We start from the raw sequence: 23,533 nt of genomic DNA, 5'->3' as shown, positions 1-23,533 counted from the left end.
CTGAACCATCCGACCTCCAAGCCTTTTCCAAGATGGCCAGGAATCAGCTAGCAGCCCGGCCTACAGTCCCATGTCACACAGCTGGAGACAGGCCCACGGTATGTGATTCCTGCTGAGTTCCCTCTCTGGGACTTAATGAAACGAGGTCAACGCACAGCTCTCCTCTTTGGGAAACCCCATAGTCAATACGAACGACTTCTCTATATTTCAGTGAGCCCTTTCCACGGTGACAGAACACTGGGAAGGTTCTCCCAGATCCCAGGACTCCTCAGCCCTCCCTCAATCTGTAAGTTTTACCAATTTACCTGAAAAAGATGCTCAAGACTGGTTAAAACTGGCTTCTCTCTCCTCAGAGCCCTAAGTCTCTTTCATCTGACCACCCAAGCAACTGGACCATTCCTGAAAACCCCTCCCTCTGGACAGCGACCTGGATGGCTTCTTCCTGGGTGGCTATCTCCATTGCCCTGCCTGGTAGCTGGTGACCACTGTGGTCTTTGGTGGGGGTGGGGGCAGGGTCAGGGTCCTATTGCCCAACCTAGAGAATGGACAGGGGTCACTGTGTCTCCTGAGCTCTGATTTACGTAATACGTTGTTTAAACTGAATCTCAGTTTGCGCATCTGCAAAGACATTGGAATTCCAATGTGAACTGTGACACAGCAGATGAGAAATGCTTAGTCTGGCACACAGAAAAAAAAAAAGCAATAAATGATCATTTTTATTGGGCTAAGTTTAACATGGCAAGTAATGAAGACTTTGAAGTCAAGATCCCCAAGTTCAAATCCTGACACTGCAAACACCTTGATCAGGACTTTGAACCACTTGAGTTGCTTCTCTCTCTGCCTCAGTTTAGAAATTTTCCTACTTAGAAATGGGAACTCTGTAAGGTTTTCTTTGCAAGATAATGTGCAAAACCCACCCTTTCTGAGGGAGACCAAAAGAGCCCGCCTGAAAGTAATTGAAACGCTTTTTTACAATTTATTTATGTGTATGACTGTTTTGCCTGCACGTATGGAAGTGTACCCCATGTGTATCTGGTTCTTACAGAGGTCAGAAGAGGGCATAGGAACCCTGAGACTGGAGTTAGAGATGGTTGTGAGCCACTCTGTGGATGCTGTGTTCCCCTGTGAGAGCCACAAGTGCTCTTGACCACTGAGCCACTTCTCCAGGCCTGCACAAGTAACTTCTTAAATATTTCTTTTTATTTATGTTTAGGTGTGTACGTCTGTCTGGGTGAACGTGTGCCACACATGAGTGTATGAAGATCAGAAGAGGGGGTCAGATTCCAAGGGGCTGGAGCCATAACAGCTATGAGCCAAAGGACCTGGGTGCTGGGAACCAAACTTGGGTCCTCTGGAAGAGTCGCAAATGCTCTGAACCACTGAGCCATCTCTCTGGCCTCAGACTGTTTCTTTATAGCGCAGTTTTGCTTTTTTTTTTCTTGAGAAGAAGTCTCTTGTATGCCAGCCTAGCCTTGTCCCAGATGATACATAAGGTGACCCTCAAGCTTCCATCTCCCAAGTGCTAGGATTGCATGCGCGCATCACTGCACCCAGTTTATACAGTGCCGGAGACTGAACGCAGGGCTGGCTTCCAGAGTGCTAGCAAGCACTCTATCAACTGAGCCACACCCACAGTAAACCAAATGTATTTCCGTGCCATATGTCAAGTTGGCCATTCAGAGAACTGCAGACCTTTGCAAATAGAACATGGGCTTTTTTGCAGGAAGCTGTTCACTTCTGCCCAGTCAGTAGACAGTGAGTGCAGGCATTGTTCTGCACAGGAGAGATCTTATCTATAGTGGAAGTCTGATTGGCCCAGATGAAAATGACCACAGGTGACCCTGACCTGAGAGACTTCATATGCATTATAGGCCTGGGCCACTTCTTAGCCCCTAGAAGCCCAACCTCATCCCTTTGCTTACCTGACTGCAGGGCTCCATCATCCCGGGAGCCCCATGTTTTGATTTTGTTGTTTTGAGAAAGAACCTTATTATATAGTCCAGGCTGGTCTGGAAAAGGTTAACCCCCTCCCTCAGCCTTTTGTGTCCTGGAATTACAGATGTGCACCCCCAGGCAGCGTCCCTTGCCTCTTTTGGAGTACCTGGCAATAGCACTTATGCATATTAATGCAATACAGAGGTCATCATTATGGTTTCCCCCTCCTGTATAATTTCAGTTCATTTCAAAGATGAAAATAAAACTGGCAGGTAGAGCCAGGAGTGACAGCACACATGTGTAGTCCCAGAACTGGCAGAGACAGAGACAGGTGGATCTCTGTAAGTTCAAGGCCAGTCTGGTCTAAAAAATTAGTTCCAGTGTAGCCAGGGTTTCAGAGTGTGATTCTGCCTCAAAACAAAACTTGGTCAGTAAGACAGTTTCACAGGTAAAAGCGCTTGCCATGCAAGCCTGATGACCTGAGTTTGATTCCCAGAACCGTGAAAGGTGGAAGGGGAAAACAGACTCCACAAAGCTGTCCTCTGGCCTCCACACGCATCTCTCTCTCTCTCTCTCTCTCTCTCTCTCTCTCTCTCTCTCTCTCCACCACGCACATCCACAGGGCACCAATAATAAATTATCTTTTTAAATGATCAAAACTTTGGATCAGCCCTACTTCAAACTGTATGTGTGAAGAGGAGGGCTTGAAGGGTTGTAAGCAGTCTCCCTCCTACAGCGCCTTCCAAAGCCAGGTCTCTAGGCCCAGCATTCAAGGTTCTTGGCTATCCTATCCTTCATGGCTTCTGTTCCCTCCTCTCCCTACGCCAAGAATGGCCACCACTATCATTTTTCTACCCAATTTTCTAGTACCTAAACCAGTGTTCTAGCTTTATTAACACAACCTAAAGATTTTTTCCCCAAATGACCAAAGGCCAACCTTAGAGATTAACTGAACCTTTCAGGGCCATAGCAGCCACCAAAAGTTGAGAACCAACTGACTGGTCTCAGCTGTTATCTCAACTGGGGAGCCTGGGAGATTTCCTCTCCTTGGAATCCCCACGGGCTCCACACCACCCTCCCTTGACTGGCTTGTGGTCAACCATTGAGGATTTGCCATTCCTGTGTAGCTGGAGGTCACTGACCCTGAATGCACCATGGGGAAGAAAAAAAAAATTCTCTTCAAAGAAAACTTTTCTGGGTTATCTGATTCCAGTTTTTTGTCTTCAAGCTCTTTACAGCTCAGTGAGTTGTAGGTGACTAATATTCATACACAGCATTCTAATAACTTGCACATACCACTGTCTCTCCCTTCCCCCTTGGGTGGAAAAACCAGTTTTGCCTCTAAGTGCATAGTCTTTTCAATATGACAGTGGCTGTCGGTTCCGTTTTGAGCTGGTTACTAATAACTGCTTGGACTAGTCCATTGATTGTAGGTAGAATAAAACCTTGAGCGAAAGATCATTTTTATTTTATTGCATGTGGCTCACGGTTTGGCCCTTTCTGGGGGACACGACGGCACAGCTATTGTGTCTGCTGTGAGCTACGACGGCACAGCTATTGTGTCTGCTGTGAGCCTCTGGTCAGGGATAGTGGTTCCTAAAGGTTCTTGCACTGAGAGGCTAAGAAACCAATCTTTCCAGGATGCTTTTCCTCAAAAGCACTGACCCCTCATTCCGCTCACAAGGAAACCAAATCCAAGGTATCTTCTGGCATCTCTTCATCTGGAGTCTGTCTGTCTGTCTGTCTCTCTCCTTTACTTTGGCTGGAAGTACAGAGCTAAGTACCATCCTGAACCTCTCCTCTGGAGTCACCCTAGATTCCCAAAGAATAACACTGTACCAAACAGATCACCCTGTAAAAGAGGACAGTCATTCCGTGAGGGCAAACTCTACCCTGGGGCAGAAGTGTTTGGTCAGTAGGAACCAGGATGAGCTCCTAAAGCAATGGTATTGATAAGGACAGAGATAATGGCGTCTATGAACCATCTAGAAGAACCAGAATGGAGACGCTGAACTCTAAACCAGGACTACTTGACTGTGCACAGCTCCTGCCCCAATTCTTCCTCTCTTCAGACCTAAGACTCATGTCAGTATCCTAAAAATGGGCTTGTGTTGCAGCCTCCCTCAGCTTGTTCTTCCTCCCAACTTGGTCACATTGAATAAACTTCCTTTATTCATATATATTTACTATGACTGGTCTCTAACTGGTTTATTGGGACCAGGTGGCTGAGCCTTGCCAGCTAGGGCTGCAGAAGTCCAGGTTTACATGATAAAAACTCCAGTTATAGCCACGAGAGGTTTCTTTAGGGACACCATTGAGAAGTCACAGGGGAAGAAAAAAAAATGAAACCATTGAACCAAATTGCTTTGCTCCCCATGTTGTGACCAGAGGGGAAATGACCTGAGAAGTTGAGTAACTTGTCCAAGTCCATAGAGAAAATTACTGATTAACTGGGGACTCATGAGAAAACAAAACAAAGCAACAAACCTACTAGCAACTTAGGGTCACTGGTGGGAGCTGGGGCTAGGACAGAAAGTGGGATAGCCAAGGCTCCTGCACCTGTGACACTGGCACCCTAGGACAGAAACTGGGACAGCCAAGGCTCCTGTGCCCACACACTGGCTGCCTAATACTGAAGTCTCCCCATCAATAGCTACAGAGGAAAAGAAATGAACACTGGCCGGGCGGTGGTGGCGCACACTTTTAATCCCAGCACGCGGGAGGCAGAGGCAGGTGGACTTCTGTGGGTTTGAGATCAGCCTGGTCTACAAGAGCTAGTTCCAGGACAGACTCCAAAGCTAGAGAGAAACCCTGTCTCGAGAAACAAACAAACAAACAAACAACAACAACAACAAAAAGAAACAAGCACTGGTTAGATAGACTTTTTTTGAGGGGCACATATTGCGATGGAACAGCTTGTGAGAGTTGGTTTCCTTTCTTCTACCATGTGGGTCCTGGGGCTTGAGCTCAGGTCATCAGGCTTAGTGGCAAGAGCCTTTACCCACTAAGCCATTTCACTGCTCATGTCCCTACCCTTCAGTCCACTTTTAAAATAACATAGAAAAAGTCCATGTTGTAGGTTGGGATGTAGCTCAGCTGGCAGAGTACCTGTCCAGAATGCAGAAGGCCCTGGGTTTGATCCCTAGCACTGAATAAATCAGGCATGATAGCACACACAAGCAACCCTAGCATGTGGGAGGTGGAGGCTGGAGGATTAGAAATTCACCATCAGTTATAAAGCATGTTCAAGGCCAGCCTGGGCTACTGTTCGGCTGGGACTTCCAGCTCGCTCCTTTGAAAGCCTCCATTTCTCTCTCTCCAAACCCCGCTCTCTTGGTGAATCTCCAAGACCGCCAAAAGCCCAGTTCTACATTCTTGGAGGCAGGGGTGTCGGGCCAATCCCTGCCTAAGGTGTTATAATTGGATGCAAACCCAGCTGTGGTCATCACCACCCACACCCACCCCCTCATCCTCCCCACAGGGTATTTAAGCTCCCTCCCTAGATTGGCCATGTGATTTTTCCTGCCCCTTCTCCCGCCTCCATCTCTGGGGGCTGGAGGAATCACCCAGGAGTTATTTTGCTCAGAATAAACCTAGTCTTTGACTTTTTAATTCGGCTTGATCTGGCTTACTGTGCCGGCGGAGAAACCTATTATCGGGGTACAGAAAACCTATTAGCTTCATGAGACCCTGTCTCAAAAACAACCATTTATTTTAATAACAGAGTCTGAGAACTTTCTGTGTACCAGAAAGGTTTGGTGCCTCCTGGGGTAAGTCTATTGTACTTTGAAGGCTTTGGTTTTCAAAACTCCTCTCAGGCTGGGTATGCAGTTTGGTGTAGATTATTCAACCAGCCTGTGTAAGTCCTTGGGTTCTATTCCTACCTCCAAGAAAAGGGAAATCTAGAAAATGATTTCTCTTTTTCTTATGGGCTTCCCCCAGCCAGAAGGAGCAGCTCCCAATCCCAGCTGACACAGTAGGATAGAGCATCCCTCTCTTGCCCTTCCCCCCAATCCAGACACTCAGGTTTCTTCGAGAGCAGTGTCTTTCCAACTCCTGACCAACAGTCATTGATCCCCAGTTGGGCAAGGCCCCAGGCATTCGTCGTTGTCTGACTGCCCCAGGATCAGAAACTGCCTGATGTGGGTTTGAATCCTAGGTGAGGTCACTCCCTGAATGATAAAGTCTCACAGATGTCAGGAGTCCTGAAGTCAAAGCTCCAAGGTGCTGTTTAGAAGCTGTGTGGCGGGAAGGACCTGAGTTCAAACCCCCAGAACCCAAATCTACCATCCTACTGCAGGATAGGAGGCAGAGACAAGAGAACCCTCAATAGTTCTGTTTGGCTAGTGGCAAACAAAAAGAGAGACCTTGTCTCATATGGAAAATGGGGGTAAAAACAGAAGCCAGATGACTCAGCATGTGAGAAGCCTTTTGACCTGAGTTCCATCCAGGACCCACAACATGGGAGGAGATAATCAACTTCCGGAAAGATGGCCTGACTTCCACATGCATACCCTGGCACATATGTACATATTCAAATAAATAAATGCATGTAAATAAAAATATTTAAAACCTAACTCTTATAAAGATTATGGTTAAGGTGTAAAGAATAAAGACATTTGAGACTTTTTGTTTGTTTGAAGACAGGTCTGTCTCTCTCTCTCTCTCTCTCTCTCTCTCTCTCTCTCTCTCGCAGCCTAGGCTGGTCTTAAACTGCCTCTGCTGGAATTAAAACAAAGCCACTGGCTACCACACCTGGCAAGAATGAAGACAAGATGAGTGTGCACACAAGGACCTTGCACAGAAAGTTCATGCACAGAAAGTGTTGTGCAAGGGCTTACAACTATGCTTCATCTTTTTTTTTTTTTTTTTTTGAGATGGGGCCTCCTGTACCCAACTTACTAGGTAGCTCAGAGTGATCTTGAACTTTGACCTTCCAGATCCTGCATCTTTCACCTCCCAAGTGTTGGGATTGCGGATACACACAGTTTATGCCACCCTGGGGGAAGGAACCAAGGCATCCCCTAGGTAGGGGACCACATTTCTAGCCACTTCTTTACATTTGAGGACTAGGGTATCTCTATCTCTGTAATGGTCTGATACCAGCATCCAACAAAGCCAGGGTTCCCTGAGTCTGCTCAGCTGGAAGGGTTCCATCAGTGACAATGACTTTAAGGAGCATGTGGACAACAGAAAGAGGAACCTGAGGCTCAGGTAGCTTCCCTCCTGAGTACCACAACTGGCTGAGGTTACCATGGCAGCACTGGCTTCTCTACACAGAACACTCTACAGTTTGCGAGGCACTTGCATATCTGCTGGCTAGATACCACATGAAGGTCCTCCTTTTACTGATGGTGGAACCCGGAAGCTGACACAGCTCTCTGCAGGGCCAGCCTCAGTGGGGGCTTCTCAGTCCGCCAGGAGAGGGCATTCCGAATGCAAATGGATGCAGAATATAAACAGATTCCAAGCCAAGAAGCAGCAAACCAGGATACAACCCTCACCTCCCCCACACCCAGGAATCTGTGGAGACCACATCCTCAGCTCTGACCCCACCCAGGAAGTCTCTTGAAGAAGTTGACTAGGGATGCCCTGGGGCCACCACTGAGCCAGAATGGTACTTTAAAGAGCCAACACATCTTACCAGCTGGGGACTTGGGTACAGGTCTCTTTCTCCAGGGAGGAAGGAATCAAGGTGGGGAGGTGCCCAGCTGGTGTGTGGAGGGGCAGAGATGGGGCGGGGCTGGGGCTGGTGTCCAGGACTCCTCTGGGAGCTGCAGTGCAGATGTCTGTATGGTCTCTGGCAGCTCTCCAGTGCTGCAGTCCCCCACTCCCAGCCCAATCCCCAACCCCAGCATCTCCATTCTCAGGGCAAGTCCATGTTCTGTCCATCAACAGCTGCATTCCCCTGCCCAGACACAGCAAACTGGTTCAGTATCCCAGCAGAGGGAGGCTCATGAACAAAAGGACAGGAAGTAAAGGGACATGGTGAGCGACAGTCACAGCTGCAAGGGGATGAAGACCTTCCCTCCATGCCCAGCCACACCCAACTCCCAAATCTGAGAGCAGTTGAATTGGGCGGTGGTGGTGGGGAAGCACCGGAAGTAGCAGCCACCTCAGCAGACTGCTATGGGCCACAAGGGTCCAGAGAGAAAAGAGACCCATCCAAGGGCCCCAGGCAAGCTGCAGCCCATGGACATGAGGGAGAGTTGCCCAGGGTCTTCTGCAAAGCTCCGAGCCGAAATGGTTGCAGACGGGGCAAGAAAGGCTTCGAAGTCAAGCTATCTTGTTTGGGGGTGGGGACAGCAGCTCAAGATGTGATCTGGGCAGGAGAGGAGGAGGAAAGGAGGGCAGATTCTCGGGGGACACCCGGAGCTCTTATAAACCCAGGAGCCATATGCCCAAATTTGGAAGTGTCTGGGAAGACCCACCAGAGTTTAGATAAAAGGACAGGGAGGGAAGGAGGAAGCAGAGGCCAGATTCACTCTCCTAAAGGAGCTTTTCACCGCCCACACCTGTACTGGCAGCCAGAGCAACCCACTTTCACAGTGACTGTTTACCCAGAAAGAGGGGAGAGGGAGGCTCAGAGAGGGAAAGAGCCCGGCTCAAGGTCACACTATAAATTTGTGGCGGGGTCAGGATTCGAGGTCATTAGAACGCATCTAAGGTCCTGGAGCTTTGGGAAGGTGCGGGGTTGGCTTAGGAGAAGCAGAAGAAAGAGTGGGGCCTCTGCATCCGGCTAAGCGCCTCTGTGGCTCCCCGACAGGTGAGCAGCTGCGCAATGTAGGCCAGACCATCAGAACCCTCGGGATGGACAGCTGGTCCTTCCTAGGTGGGCATCATGGAGTCTCTGGGATGGCGCGCAGGAGAGGATTCCTCAAACTCTCAAAGTTGGGCAACTCACAGTCTTCCCAGAGGGTCCCTAGATCTGCGTCTCCAGTCTTCCCAAGTTTTTCCACCCGTGAAATTAAAACGATCAGGCGTCCCCAGCCTTGGACCACACCCTCGGCGGGGCCGGGGTTTCACCATCTCCCCTCCCCCACAGGGGCAGGGGCGCTGTCACCCCACGCCTGCATCTCAGGTTCCCTCCAGGGACACACCCAACCGCGACACTCCGGGGTGGCCATACCCCAGCAGGGACCCAGCAAGCAAGATGCCGGTCCCCGGTCCCTGCAGCCATGGACTCCGTGCCCTGCAGCGACTCTGCACACTCACCGTGCGGGGGAGGCCTTAGGTCAGGGCGGACAGACGACGCAGCTCGAAGCCCGTTAGCCTAGCAGCAGCTGCAGCGCAGACTGGGCTCACCGTGGCAGGGGACACGTGGCATGTAGGGACCAATCGGGTTCGCTCGCTGTTCGCCCCGCCCTGCCCCGCCCCACCCCGGGTGCTTCACTTTTGGAGTCTGGGTGTCACCAGCTGCAGGGAAAGGGCGTGCGGGGGAGGGTGCTCTCCCGGGGTACCTGTCACCTCCTACCTGGGTCGGTTCAGTCTCAGACCTGATGCCTCCAGACGGAAGGAGACTCGGAAAATTAGAATTAAAGTCAAGCTAAAGTCCTGTTCCGTACACTTTGCTCCACATTCTTGCTACTTACTGAAGGTTTGTTGAGAAACCGAAAATTGAGGTTTCTCAGCAACCAAGACGAGACCTTCCCGGACTGATCAGATTTCATGCCTTTCCGCTCTATCGGGTCACAGGTATAGTCACTTACTTTGCAGGGCAGAAAAGCCCGGAGGAGACAGTGCTTCGCCCAGGGTCATACAGTTTGCAGATTGTGGAGCTGGGAACCCAACCCTGGGCAGGTGGCTCCCTTGGTCTTGGGGAGTGCGCTCTGGTCAAAGAGGGTCAGCCAAGGAGACCACGTTGCCACCCAGGTCTGTGTGGAAAAGCGGCCATCTCTGGGAGTCCCTAGGAAACAGGTGGCCCGGCTTTAACAAGAGATGGCTCCCTGCTTGGTAGCCACAGAGCAGACAGCAAACTGTCCATGGGTTCTTCTCTGAGCTTCTTTAATGCTCATCCTCAGGGGCCAGTGAGCTGGCTCAACAGACAAAGGTGCTTGCTGCCAAACTTGAGTTTGATCCCTGAGACCCACGTGAGGCACATGCTTCACGGCTCTGATTAAAAAGATAAAATGTAATTTTTAAAGTTCTTTTTTAAAAAATCCTCAGAATCTGTCACTAGTTCAGAGACTTACAAGCCTCTTGAGAGGTCTGACTGGAAAACGTGTCCTCTGGCTTTCTATTTCACCCAGTGAGCATTGAATGAGTGCCTGCTGCAGCTAGAGCCAATAGAACAGGTGGGTGCCGCAGCCCTGCCCCACCCTTGGGGACCTTCCAGTAGACAGGAGGTTTTGATGGTTTTTCCAGGAAGCCTGGGGCCTAAGGTAGAGGAAACACAAGAGGTGAAGCAGGTTGGGCAGTCTAACCTTTGGAATGGGAATGACAGAACTTTGGATAAGAGCGAGCTCATGTGAGAAACCAGCGGAGCCTGTGTCCCCACTGTGAGGAGCCTGTGTCCCCACTGTGAGGAGCCTGTGTCCCCACTGTGAGGCTGAAGCAGGAGAAGCCAGAGGATCAGGGGTTCAAGGTTATCGTTGGCTTCACACCAATTTCAAGGCCAGCCTCGGCTACCTGAGACTCTGTCTCAAAAATATGCAAAACCGGGCTGGGGGTTTTGACTCAGTCTGCAGAGTGTTTGACAGGCATGGATTCCTGGTTGGATGGCCGGCACCACATAAGACTGGATTTAGTGATGCACACTTGAGAGCCCAGTGCTCAAAAGATTAGAAGTTCAAGGCTATCCTCAACCACTTAGCAGGTAAAGAACAGTCTGGGCTATTTGAGACTCTCAGACAACTAAATAAATTAAATGTAAAGAAGAAAATGGGAGAAGTGGTGGGGGAAGAAGATAGAAGAGGGCTGGCCCTGCCAAGATGGAGGTCAGTGGTCTCCTTGCACACAGTCATAGCTGCTGACTTTTACTGAGCATTTTCCTTGAGTCACACGGTTATGAATTTGTGTGTACAGGTGTGTGCATGCACTTACCTTGGAGCACGAGTGCCGCAGCATCCAGGTAGAGGTCAGAGGACAACTTGCAGGACTTGGTTCTCTCGGGTTCATGCAGGTCCTAAGAAGAGAACTCAGGTTGTCAAGTTTGGGGACAAGTTTCTTTACCTGCCAAGTCATCCTGCCATCCCTGTATACCTTTTAATTATAATGTCATATCTAGTCCTAAAATCCATCGATTGGATATTTATATTTATTCAGCACCTACTATGTGCCGAGCCCTAATTTCAGAAGCTTTATCGCAAAAATAAGATCTCTGTTCTCATAGTCTGCATCCTGTATCCCAGCCCAGGGGAGATGGATACAGCATAGTAATGACAACATGTGAGCCGGAACAAAAACTGTGGACAGGGGACATGTGCTAGGTGACAGATGTGAGCACTTAGTGGGGTGTTTATCAAAGGCCAAATCTGAGAGATTTGAGGAGGACGCAGAGGAGGTAAAGTCAGTATAGGACTGAGCGGACACATGTAGGAAACAGTGGTGGGAATGGGGCTTTAGTGCCTGGAGACCAGAGGGGTCCAGGGTGTGGAGGCAGCAAGAGGCAGAGACAGAGGAGGGATCAACTCCTGCAGGGCCTGGAGTCCTTAGGAGGTTGCTGCAGGATGTTGGGTAAGGGAGGGGCAAGGGTTGAGTGCACAGCTGTGTAAATGCTGCGTCTAACTCCACGCCGTTTTCTTGACCTCGAAAAGCCAGTACCTTCTCAGCAGTCAGTCCCCACCTCTCCTGAACCCGTCCGAGGATGAGATGGGATCAATTTGCTTTTCCTCCTCAGTCCTACCTTGTCTTTTTTTTCCTCCCCCTCTCCCTTCACTTCCTCTCTCCTCTCCCATTTTTGGTCTTTTGAGACAAGGTCTTATGTGTTTGAGGCTGGCTGTGAACTAACTCCTGGTGTAGTTGAGAATGACCTTGAACTTGTCACCCCCAACTTCTCCCTCCCAAGTGCTCCTATTTACAGTTGTGAACTCCCACCCTCACGGATTGGATTTCTGTCTCTATGGATTCTTTTATCCACTTTTACCCTTTGGGGTCCGATCTCATTTGGCATGTCTTACTTCATCTCCCTTGTAGCACGTGTCAGTAGTTCCTTTTCATGGCTGATCATATTCTGTGTGGAAGTCTGCTGAATTTTGCATTCAGTTCATTGGCTGGTGGGAGTTAACGCATCTCAACTCTCTGGCTATTGTGACTGAGCCACTATTACAACTGGGGACACGTACTTGAATGCCAGTGTGCGGATTCCCTCATGTGTTTACCTGGAAGTGAAACCAGGATGGCTGTGTGATAATATGACTCTCCTCTCCTTGTGGCACTGGGCAATAAAGGCAGGACCTTATGTGTGCCAGGCAACTCTTTCTCTCCCACTGAACTTCATTCGTCCATGCCGAGCTTGCTGAGGAACCACAGGTCTGATTTTCACAGTGACTGCACCATCTTTACCATAGCAACACACAGTGTTCAGATTTCTCCACATCTTTGCCAACGTGTGTATGTGCAGACGCACGTGTGCACACACGCACGCGCGCGCACACACACACACTCTTTGCTAGGAATAGAACCATGGGCCTGGTATGCTAGCCAATTACTCTAGTTACAACTCCAGCCCAAGATTTGATTTATCTAGGTGTTTTTTGTTGTTTGACAGAGTCTCCTGTAGCCCAGGTTGACCTTTGGTTGGCAATGTAGTTGAGGATGACTAGAACCCCAGATCTGCCTCCACTCCTGGGTGCTGGGATTACTGGTCCTCATCTGCACCGTCAAACTTCCTTTGTGTGGACCAGGGATCTAGCCCAGGTCTTTGCGCATACTAGGCAAGCACTCTACCAGCCCAGTCCAGATTTTCCCCTGTCTCTGATCATCACCATCAGTATACATACAGGCTCTTAGGTCTTCAAGGTGGGGCAAGGCAACACAATCTACACCTGTAGTTCCAGCATTCAGGAAGTAGAAGTAGGATAGTCAGGAGTTCAAGGTCATCCTCTGCTAAGTAGTGAGTTCAAGGTCCACCAGGGGTGCTGAAACCTTAGAGAGAGTGGTCAATTGATGACCACTAGAAGACTAGAAGAGGCAGGGAGGGGTAATGACCCGAGAGATTTTGTAGAGAATGGTATAGAGTGTGCGAGTTTACAAGGTCTCCCTGCTCAGCCTGGGCTGCCACTGTATTGGCCTCCCAGACTCTGGGATTACAGGTGTGCGTCGCCACACCCCGGCAGTACTGATTATATTCTATTATAACTGACGGATTTGATTTTGTCTTTTGAGACAAAGTTTCCCGTATCTGAGGATGGCTTCAAACTCTCTGTAGCTAAGAATAACCTTAAATGCCTGATCCTCCTGCCCCCACCTCCCCAGTGCTAGACTATAGGCCTGCACGGCCGTCGGCTTCATTTACTTTTCCTAACTTGCTGTACATGTAATCAAAATAATCACTTTTACCTGAAGTCAGCTGAAGAGGCTGAGGCAGGATTAAGAGCCGGTTCCTTTGGCTGCATAGCTGAGGCCTTAATTCAGAGGCGGAAGCAACCAGCAAGACTGATGGCTAATTAACGGTTACCATTCCTTGGCGGAGGTCATTGTCTTTGCTTCTTGGAGTCAGTCCGGAGAAAACAATCTGACATATGAGGAAAGCTTTGAGTGCAACACTGTGCTTTTTTAAGTGTGAAGAGGAAACCCCCTCAGCTGTGGGACTGTAAGTAAGCAGGTGTCCGGGCCTCCTCGCAGCCTGATGGAAACAAACCCTGGAAGGAAGCAAGCATCCAGATGACATCACGCTTTTGGAATGCTCCAGAGCCCCTTTCTCCACGGACTGGCCCGTCCAAAGGGGTCTGTATGGGAGAGGGTGAGATGCCGTGACTCAGACCAGAACAATGCACCAGGATTGGGGATTTTCTTTAACTCTCTTCTCTGGGCTTTAGTTTACTGTTTGTTTATAGGAGTATCTTTGGGCACGGCCTGGAGAAGCTGAAAGTGGATAGATACTGCCACCTGCTGGCCAGCTGCTGGATGATGGCCAGGCAATGTGGTGCCTTCTTGCAGGCTCCCAGGAATCCTGTCTGAAATGCTCTCTCCTCAAGACCTCTCTCAGAGGCTGCATAAGAGTTAAGAACTTTAAAAAACAAAAAAAGGGGCATGAAAGCCTAGATGCCCTTCAATGGAAGAATGGATGAAGAAAGTATGGAACATATACATATTAGAGTACTACTCAGTAGTTAAAAACAAGGACTGCTTGAATTTTGCATGCATAAGGATGGAAATAGAAAACACTATCCTGAGTGAGGTAAGCCAGACCCAAAAAGAGGAACATGGGATGTACTCACTCATATTTGGTTTCTAGCCATAAATAAAGGACATTGAGCCTATAATTAGTGATCCTAGAGAAGCTAAATAAGAAGGAGAACCCAAAGAAAAACATATAGGCATCCTCCTGAATATTAACTTTCATCAGGCGATGAAAGGAGACAGAGACAGAGACCCACATTGGAGCACCGGACAGAAATCTCAAAGTCCAAATCAGGAGCAGAAGGAGAGAGAGCACGAGCAAGGAACTCAGGACCGTGAGGGGTGCACCCACACACTGAGACAATGGGGATGTTCTATCGGGAACTCACCAAGGCCAGCTGGCCTGGGTCTGAAAAAGCCTGGGATAAAACCGGACTCACTGAACATAGCGGACAATGAGGACTACTGAGAACTCAAGAACAATGGCAATGGGTTTTGATCCTACTACACATACTGGCTTTGTGGGAGCCTAGGCAGTTTGGATGCTCACCTTACTAGACCTGGATGGAGGTGGGTGGTCCTTGGACTTCCCACAGGGCAGGGAACCCTGATTGCTCTTTGGGCTGAGGAGGGATGGGGCCTTGATTGGGGGAGGGGGAGGGAAATGGGAGGCAGTGGTGGGGAAGAGACAGAAATCTTTAATAAATAAATAAATAAATAAATAAATAAATAAATAAATAATTTTAGGGCTGGAGAGATGGCTCAGAGGTTAAGAGCACTGACTGCTCTTCCAAAGGTCCTGAGTTCAATTCCCAGAAACCACATGGGGACTCCAAACCATTTGTAGTGAGATTTGGGACCCTCTTCTGGTGCTGTAAGCAGAATACTGTACACATAATAAATAAAGAAATATTTGAATAAATAAATAAATAAATAATTTTAAAAAAGGGGGGCATGAAACTGGAGGTGGGAAGGTGGGGAGACGGGGGTGGATCTGGAGCAGTGGGGGTCAATATGATTAACATGCATTATATGAAATTCTCAAAGAATAAATAAAACATAATAATAATGATGATTGATTCTCTTTATAGTTCCTGACCGTTTGGCATGAAGATTATTTCCTGCTGTGGAATTTCACAATATGAATGTGAATATGATGTGGCTCAGTTGGTAGAGGGCTCGCCTAGCACACATGCAGCCCTGGGTTCTGTTCTCGGCACTGAAGGAACTGAGCTGGGCGTGGTGACTCATGCTGCAGTCTCAGGACTTGGGCCTCCTATGAAAGAGGCCTGTAGAGGGCTGGAGTGATGGCTCAGTGGTTAAGAGCATTGCCTGCTCTTCCAAAGGTCCTGAGTTCAATTCCCAGCAACCACATGGTGGCTCACAACCATCTGTAAAGAGGTCTGGCGCCCTCTTCTGGCCTTCAGGCTTACACACAGACAGAATATTGTATACATAATAAATGAATAAATATTAAAAAAAAAAAAAGAAAGAGGCCTGCTCTGCTCGGGTGTCAGGAAGCAGATGTGAGTGTGCGGGCCCAGAGTATAACAGTGCTATGGACTTTGTAAACCTTCCTGGGCTACACTGTTAAAATACATTTTTCTAGGTGTGATGACGACACACACTGTAATACCAGTACTCCGGAGGTGGAGGCAGAAGGGGCAGAAGTTTAAGACCAGCCTGGAGGTTCTTCAGGACAGTCGGGGGCTGTCACCTCCTATGACACTATCTTCTGGAACAATCCTGAACAACTTGAGGGTCCTCCTAAGGAAGAGCCATTGCTGACATTTGCACCTGGTGAGCTGTGGAGACGGCTCTTTTTGTGCACATTTGATGACCCGAGCCTCCATCCTGGAATTCCACAGTGGAATGAGAGAAGGGACTCCCTAAGTTGTTCTCCATCCTCCACATACTTGCTGTGGTATGTGTGAAATGAAATTAAAGTTTATGCCCTGGCAGTGCTGAAGCAAGCATGCATGGGTAGCCTGTATATGGCGGATCTGTTCAATTGTCCATATTGGGTTTCATGGTTTAAACTGATGTGTGAAATGCCCCCTAAAAATAATAAATGCATACTAGATTTATGGTAAGCAGCTACCTACCGCTTTGTGACCATCTCTCTCTTAAAGGGAGTTGATGGGATTTCGGGGTCCAGCTCTCTGAATTCCACCCCCACCCTCCCCTCCCAAACAGGGGTCCTCTGTGTAGTGGACCTGGTTGCTGGCTGTCCTGGAAAGGGCTTTCTTTGTAGACCAGGCTGGTCTTGAACTCACGGAGCTCCACCTGTCTCTGCCTTCTGAGTGTTGGAATTAAAGGCGTGCGCCACCACTCCTGGCTCCCAGGTTTATTCTTAATTTATGTGTATCTATGCTTTGCCTGAAAGAGTTTCTGTTTACTGTTCGCATGCAGTGTCCATGGAGGCCAGAAGAGGGCAGTGGATAGTCCGGAACTGGAACTACTTACCAGCTGCCCTATGAGTTCTGGGACTATTTACCTGGGTCCTCCGGTAGACCAGCCAGTGCTCTTAATTGCCGAGTCATCTCTCCAGCCCTGGAAAGGGTTGGGTTTGTTTGTTTTCTAGGCAGGGTGTCATCTATGCTGCCTAGGCCGATCTTAACTCTCCATCAGTAACACATCACCATGTCGTCTGAGTGCCGTCAGGTTCCCACACTCTTGAAATCCGGCTGAGGTCTGCAGGTCGGCTGCACCCTTCCTTGTGAATTTCTTTCTCTGTTATTTCTCTTGAGACAGACTCTTATTCTTGCCACATAGCTCAGGCTAGCCTGGTACTCAACATGATTTTCTTGCTTCAGCCTCCCGAAATGGTGAGATTGCAAGCACGGGGCCCCCATGTCTGGGCTGGCGATTTTCTTTTTGGTTCTACAGTTTCCTTCCCTTCGCATCGCCTTCAGTTCTGTGCTCCTGCTCTGGCGTTATCCAGTTCTTACACTTAGTTCCCCAGGAACCACGTTCAGGAGCCACGTTCAGGAGCTCGGCAGTGCCAGCCCCAGTCCCACTCAGGGTGAAGTCACTTGCCAGCTCAGCCACAGGGACTTGATTTCTTCAGTCTCTTTCCCCTTGGCAAGCCTTCTGAGGACACTTCTTCCAGATGCCACGCATGCCCTGCTTGGTGGCATGATAGGAACCTAAGCAAGGCTCTGGATGCAATCACTGGTTTTGGAATCTCTCCAGAGATGTGGCAATGTTCCTGCTCCTCGATTACAGCAACAGCCTAGCAGAGGTCCTCTAAAAATAGTGGCCTTCAGAGCTGCAATCGGTGCCCCATCCGTGGGTTGACTCGAAATGGTGGCAGTAAAGAGAGAAATGCCAGGATGATCAGGGACTAGGGATACAGCTCAGTTTGTAGAGGGCTCCTCTATCTTGCATGAAACCCTGGGCTCAATCCCCAGCACTGCCATAAACAGGGTGTGATTCTACCCACCTCTAATCCCAGCACTTGGGAGGTGGAGGCAGGAGGATCAAGAGTTCAAGGCTATCTCTAGCAAAGATGAAAAGATAAGGCCAGTCTTGGGATGCAGGAAGTTTTGCATCAAAATATAAACCACAAAACCATCCACATAGGGAGGATGTGTTGGAGAGCTGTTAATAAAAAGGACATCTGGAAACATCTGTATGTCATTCAATGCTATAGAAATCCAGAAATGTATCCTGGAAGAGGAGCTGGATGAAGCCAGAGTCTTATTGCCCCTGTAGTAGGCTGGCGATGTGTTGTGTTGGCTGATAGCCGTAAAGGCTCTGGCTTCTCCCTGCACCAGAGCACAAAAGACTTGGACCAGTGGTTTGCAGCACTCTTCCCAAGACTTATGCTAGAGCAGAGATGTAGTTCTGTTGGTTTAATGCTTGCCTAGCATACAAGAGGTCCTGGGTTTGATCCCCAGCATAAATCAGACATGGTGACACAGGCTCCTATTGCTATCACTGGAGAGGTGGAGGCAGGAGGTCATCCTCAGCTATGCAGTAAGTTTGAGTTATAGTGTATGTGAGACCCTGTCAAAAGTAAGGGGATGTTGGCAGGGTAGAAGCCTTTGAAATAATAAGCAAATCAATAGAAAAACTCTGGGTTTCTGGTTCTACCATAGTCTAGCCAAGTGTGGTGTTCTGAATGGAATGCACCACTCCCATAGGCTCATAGGCTTAAATGTTTGCTCCCCAGTTAGTGGAATTGTTCAGAAAGGATTAGGAGTTGTGGCCTCATTGGAGGAGGTGTATCACTAGGGGTGGGCTTTGGGGTTTCAAAAGCCCATGCCAGTCCCAGTCTCTGTCTGTCTGTATGTATGTATGTATGTATGTATGTCTTTTTCTCTCTCTGTCTCTTCCTGTTGCATGTGGATCAGTATGTAAAGCTCTCAGCTACTGCCCACCGTGATAACATGGGCTAACTTTCTAGAACTGTAAACAAGCTCCCAGTTAAATGCTTTCTTTCATAAGAGTTACCTTGGTCATGGTGTCTCGTCATAGAACAGTAACTAATCACCCATAGGGCATTTGTTGACTCTTTTCTGAGGGATTCAGCAGCACCAGCATCTAGCACCAACCAGCTCTTGGCAACGAGACTAAACATAAGCACTGAACTCCTAATCCTCCCCCTCCTAGTGCTGGGATTGCAGGCGGCCCCCAGCATGCGGCTGCATGTTGCTGTTCTTGTTCACTGAATGAGTCTGATCTCTTCATAATGGGAGGTGAATGAGAGTTCGGCTGGGCTTTTTGACTTTACATCTTTGTCTACGTAGTGGGAGCATGGGATGAGTTCTGTCTTAGGTTCCTCTTGTTTTCCTGTGTTAAGGCTGGAGTTTTAAACATTATAAGGTTTCAGTTTACTCCTTTAAGAATCTCCTAAGATTCTATGACTCTGAGATCCCCTCTTTGGGATTCCTAGATACCACAGTACCCTCGAAGGTCTAGTGAAGGATTACATCTCCCTAAAATGTCCTGTGCATGGGGTAAAAGTTCTTCTAGGCTGGGAGACAGCCTGGTGGGTAATGTGCCTGCCTTACAAGCATGAGAACTTCAGCTTAATCCTCAGAACCCACAATAAAATCCAGATGTGATCCCAGTGCGGAGGAGGCAGAGATGGGAGGATCCCTAGGACTGGATGGCCAGCCAGGCTAGCCTAACCGTGAGCTTCAGACCAACAAGAGACCCTGTCTCAATGGCACTGGATGCCATTCCTGAGGATGACATTCAAGGTTGTTCTCTGGCCCGCACACACACACACACACACAAATATACATGAGCACACAAAGTACATTACAAAAAGTAAAAGTGCTCCTAAGCCTGTGTGCAGCATTCCTGACTAGCTACTATCATTAATGTCTGCTTTCTTCATGATCTGTAGCGCCTGCACTATGGGATGGGATGGTACGTGAGCCGGGAACTAAGCCAGAGACTCAAAAACACACCCACACAGACAGACAGAGACATGGGGACACGGGTCATCCTTGATACAAGAGTGCCAAGTTCATTGTGCTCCAGGGAAGCTTATATAGGGATCCTTAACTGATAGCCACACCCCAGCTCTCGGGATCTTTCAGCTGCAGGCTTTAACAGAACCCACTCCCCTGCCATCAAGGTCTTGTGCTCAGAGCAGCTGCAGGCACAGGTGTTTGCTCAGTTCACTCCAGCAGGCAAAGGGTCTGAGGTAAGCAAAGAAAGTCAAGAGGCAGGAGTCTTCAGCCCCCAACCATGATCCCTTCATTGTTATTGGTTTTGTCTGCTTTAGGGACAAGGTTTCTCTCTGTAGCCCTGGCTTGCCTGTAAATATCTACATAGACCAGGCTGGCCTCTAACGTATGGAAATCTACCTGCCTTTCTTCCTGATGCTGGGAATAAAGGTGTGTGCTGCCACACCCACCATGATTTCATTCTTGGCATACACTCAGTAAACACATGACAGATGAAAAACAACTGACATACAGTTTCTAGAACTTGGACTTTCCAAGATGGTTTATTTCCAAGGCTCTCTATTCCAGACACATATTCCCCACCCCTTGACTTACCCCAGACACTAGGAAGGGAGTGACTTTTCCAGTTTCATAATGTAGCCTGGACCACTGTGTCCAGTCCTTTTGTCCTCATCTACCCTTGGTCCCTTTGGGGATCCTGGGATTAGAAAAGAAGGTGAAGCTGTGTCCCTCATCTATCCATCCATCCATGCACTCATCCCCCCATTAATCTATCTAGCCATTCTCTAATTCTATCAATTCATCTACATATCCGCCTATCTATCCATTGATCCATCCATGGATCAACTTACCATCTATCCACTCATCCATCTAACACCCAATCCAGCCATTCGCCATCCATCCATCCATCCATCCATCCATCCATACATCCATCCACTCACTCATCTACCTGTCCATCTACCCACCCACGTATCCATCCATCCATTCACCAATATGTATTTAAGGTCGCAGAGTGCCAGGTGCCTTTCTTGCCTTTCTAAGGCTCTGGGTATCAAGCATGGGTAATCCAGGCCAGGCCCAGCCTGGAGGGTCACATGCTCACCCCGGAAGGACCAGAGGCAATTGGTCCTGGAGTAATCACATAGGTTCTTCTACAGTTGTACACCGTGAAGAGTTCGGTGGGATAGAGAGGAACAGGTGCTCTGAAAACCTTCAGCCGTCCACAGGCTAGACTACAGCACACTCGAGGACATAAAGGCTCACTCCTCAGGGCCTTGAGCAGATCCTGTGTGCTGGATATCTGGGAGACGTGGCACTATCTGTGTGAGGCTCATCCCCTGGAAACTCTCAGCTAGAGCGTGTGGTCTGGACAAATCTTAGGACCTCCTTTGAGGTGTGGGATCAGCATCTCCTTTCAACCCTGTGGGATCAGCCACTGAAGAACCAGAGAGCCTGGGGAGGCTAAAACCTTCCTTAAACAGGGAACCTGGGGCTGGCCTAGGCAAGGTCAGCCAGCAGGGGGCAGAGCAAGCAGTGAGCTCAGTTTGCTAAGGCTGCTCTTTACCAGGCTGGTTGCCATGTTTCTACAGAGGGAACTTTGTCTCCCCAGATAGAACCCCAGAGGGATTCTCCAGGGACAGGCCATCCTTACGTGCAGAGAAACAAAAATCTAAATCTAAGAACAAAGAGCCCAAACCCAACCATCAAAATATGCAAAGTGTAAAAGCTGAAGAAAAATGAACTCTTTGAACCATGTCATATGTCCTTCCTTTTGTGTGAGATGAAGCTTCAGGTAGCCCAGGCTGGCTTTAAACTCCTTACATAATCCAGGATGACCTTGAACTTCTGATCCTCCTGCTGCCACCTCCTAAATGCTTGATATTATAGTTTTGTGCTATCTCACTGGGTTTATATGATGCTGGAATTAAACTCGGGGATTTGTGTATGCCAGGTAAGTCCTACATCCCGATCTTAGTACTTAAGGTTTTTCTTTTTTCTTTTATTTTTTTTTTCAGTGGTCTTTCAAGACAGGGTTTCTCTGTGTAGCTCTGGCTGTCCTGGAACTCACTCTGTAGACCAGGCTGGCCTTGAACTCACAGAGATTTGACTGCCTCTGCCTCCTGAGTGCTGAGATTAAAGGTGTGCGCCAGTGTGCCACCATGCCCAGCTTAAAGATTTTTGCACTTTTTTTTTCTGTGTGGTTTGCTCTTAGAGAAGGTTCTTTCTATGTCATTTAAGAAAAAAAGCTTTGATGGACATCAACTTTGAGAGCAAAGGTCAGTGTCAACCTGCTCTTTCCGTATGAGGAAGACAGCCACTGTCTTAAGTTGGATGAGCCAAGCTTCTGCTGCAGCGCAAACGCAACCACAGACAGCACATGTGGCCATGTTCCAAGACGTCGTTTATGGACACCCAATCACCTGTTTCAGATCACTTGTCCTCAAACACTGTTTTTCCTTCATTTAAAAACATTACTTTGGGGTGGTCATGACTTTAATTATGTCTGAGGCCAGCCTGGTCTACAGAATGAGTTTCTAGACTAGCCAAGGCTACATAGTGAAACTCTGTTTCAAAAAAAGAAAGAAAGAGAAAACGAGAGAAAAAAAGGAAGAAAGAAAGAAGAAAGGAAGGAAGGAAGGAAAAGTCAGGAGGATTGAAGAGATGGCTCTGCCCTTCACAGCACTTCCAGCTGTATCCTAAGGACTGAAATTTTCTCCCAGCAGCCATGTTGACAGACTCAGGAGACTTCAGGAGATCCAGTGCCCTCTTCTGACCTCTAAGGGCACCTGCAAGTACACCTGTTCAAGTGCATGAACATGCACACACTCAGGCGCATGCACACATTTTAAAGTTAGTCAGGTGTAGTAGCACACACTTGTCATGCTTGCCCTCGGGAGACTAAGGCAGGAGCATCGGAAGGGGAAGGCTGCTCTGGGCTACACAGTTGAGTTTGAGGCCAGCTAGGACTGAATAAGATCCTGTCTCAAGAAAACAAACAACAAAGTTAAAGTCTTTCTTCCCTCAAAAAAGTATGCAGAGGGCCTGGAGAGATGGCTCAGCAGTTGAGTGCACACTGGGGGCTCTTCCATAGGACCCAAGTTTGATTCCCAGCACCCACATGTTGGCTCTCAACCATCAAGGGTACCAGAGCCCCCCCCCCAAAATTTATGTAGAGGCAGTAATGGTCAGCATAAGTCTCACCTCCTCCCACAGCCACACTCACTTATTTTTGTCCTAGCCCCCTCCCCATGACCTTTCTGTGACCCCAATGCTCCCTCCCAGTTCCTTCTTTTGGGCCTAAATCCCTGTTTCTTTTCTGTGCAGGGCTCTGAATGGCTCTGTTCTTAATGGCAGGGGACTCTAAGAAGGAACTTGACTTGCTGTCCTGGAGAAGTCAGAACTGGAGATTTTGGTTGGCCTTTTCCACAGGGCCTCTTCCCTCCCATGCCGCCATGGCTCCACGGCTGTTTCTCTGCTCATCCCCTGCTGTCCCAGCAATAGTCTCCACAGGCATGCATAAATCTGTACCAGCACACACACACACACACACACACACACACACACACACACACACACACGTTGTTCTTTTCTAAAGAGACTTGGGTGATGGCTCAGCAATTAAGAGCACCTGTTGCTCTTCTGAAGGCCCTGAGTTCAGTTCCCAGCACCCATGTCAAGTGACTCACACTTCTGGCTCCAACTTCACGGGATCTGGCCCCCAGTTGTGGCCCGTTACGATTAGTTGTGATTATCTTGTGAATTGGGACCTTAGTGGGCGAGGGCCAAGGGTGAGAGATAGATATGCCATGCAGACAGAGCTTGAGTGTAGAGTTTATTAAGAGAAGGGTAAAGGGGAGGGGAGAGAGAGAGAGAGAGAGAGAGAGAGAGAG

At 48.7% G+C, this 23,533-nt stretch overlaps 1 protein-coding gene and 1 long non-coding RNA gene across 3 annotated transcripts in view; both read right to left on the bottom strand.

The window, feature by feature from the left end:
• Anxa6 (annexin A6) overlaps nucleotides 1–9,264 on the bottom strand; it is a 53,490-nt gene extending 44,226 nt beyond the window's left edge. For both annotated transcript variants that reach the window (XM_041664808.1, XM_041664810.1), the window contains exon 1: nucleotides 9,151–9,264. The gene's annotated coding sequence lies outside the window, so the exon portion shown is untranslated. The remainder of the gene's footprint in view (nucleotides 1–9,150) is intronic.
• Nucleotides 9,265–9,992: 728 nt separating this feature from the next.
• On the bottom strand, nucleotides 9,993–13,656 carry LOC121456227. The gene is made up of 3 exons (XR_005975620.1): nucleotides 13,435–13,656; nucleotides 10,978–11,059; nucleotides 9,993–10,047 (listed from the first exon to the last, which is right to left on the bottom strand). It is a non-coding gene; the product is annotated as an uncharacterized LOC121456227 (long non-coding RNA).
• Nucleotides 13,657–23,533: the final 9,877 nt, after the last annotated feature.

This window comes from Microtus oregoni, unplaced genomic scaffold (genome assembly GCF_018167655.1).
Source record: "Microtus oregoni isolate MIOR12 unplaced genomic scaffold, Mior012 000015F_ref0000493, whole genome shotgun sequence".
NCBI lineage: Eukaryota > Metazoa > Chordata > Mammalia > Rodentia > Cricetidae > Microtus > Microtus oregoni.
Note: the sequence above shows the minus strand (reverse complement) of the source record. Positions and strands in the feature narration are given on the sequence as shown.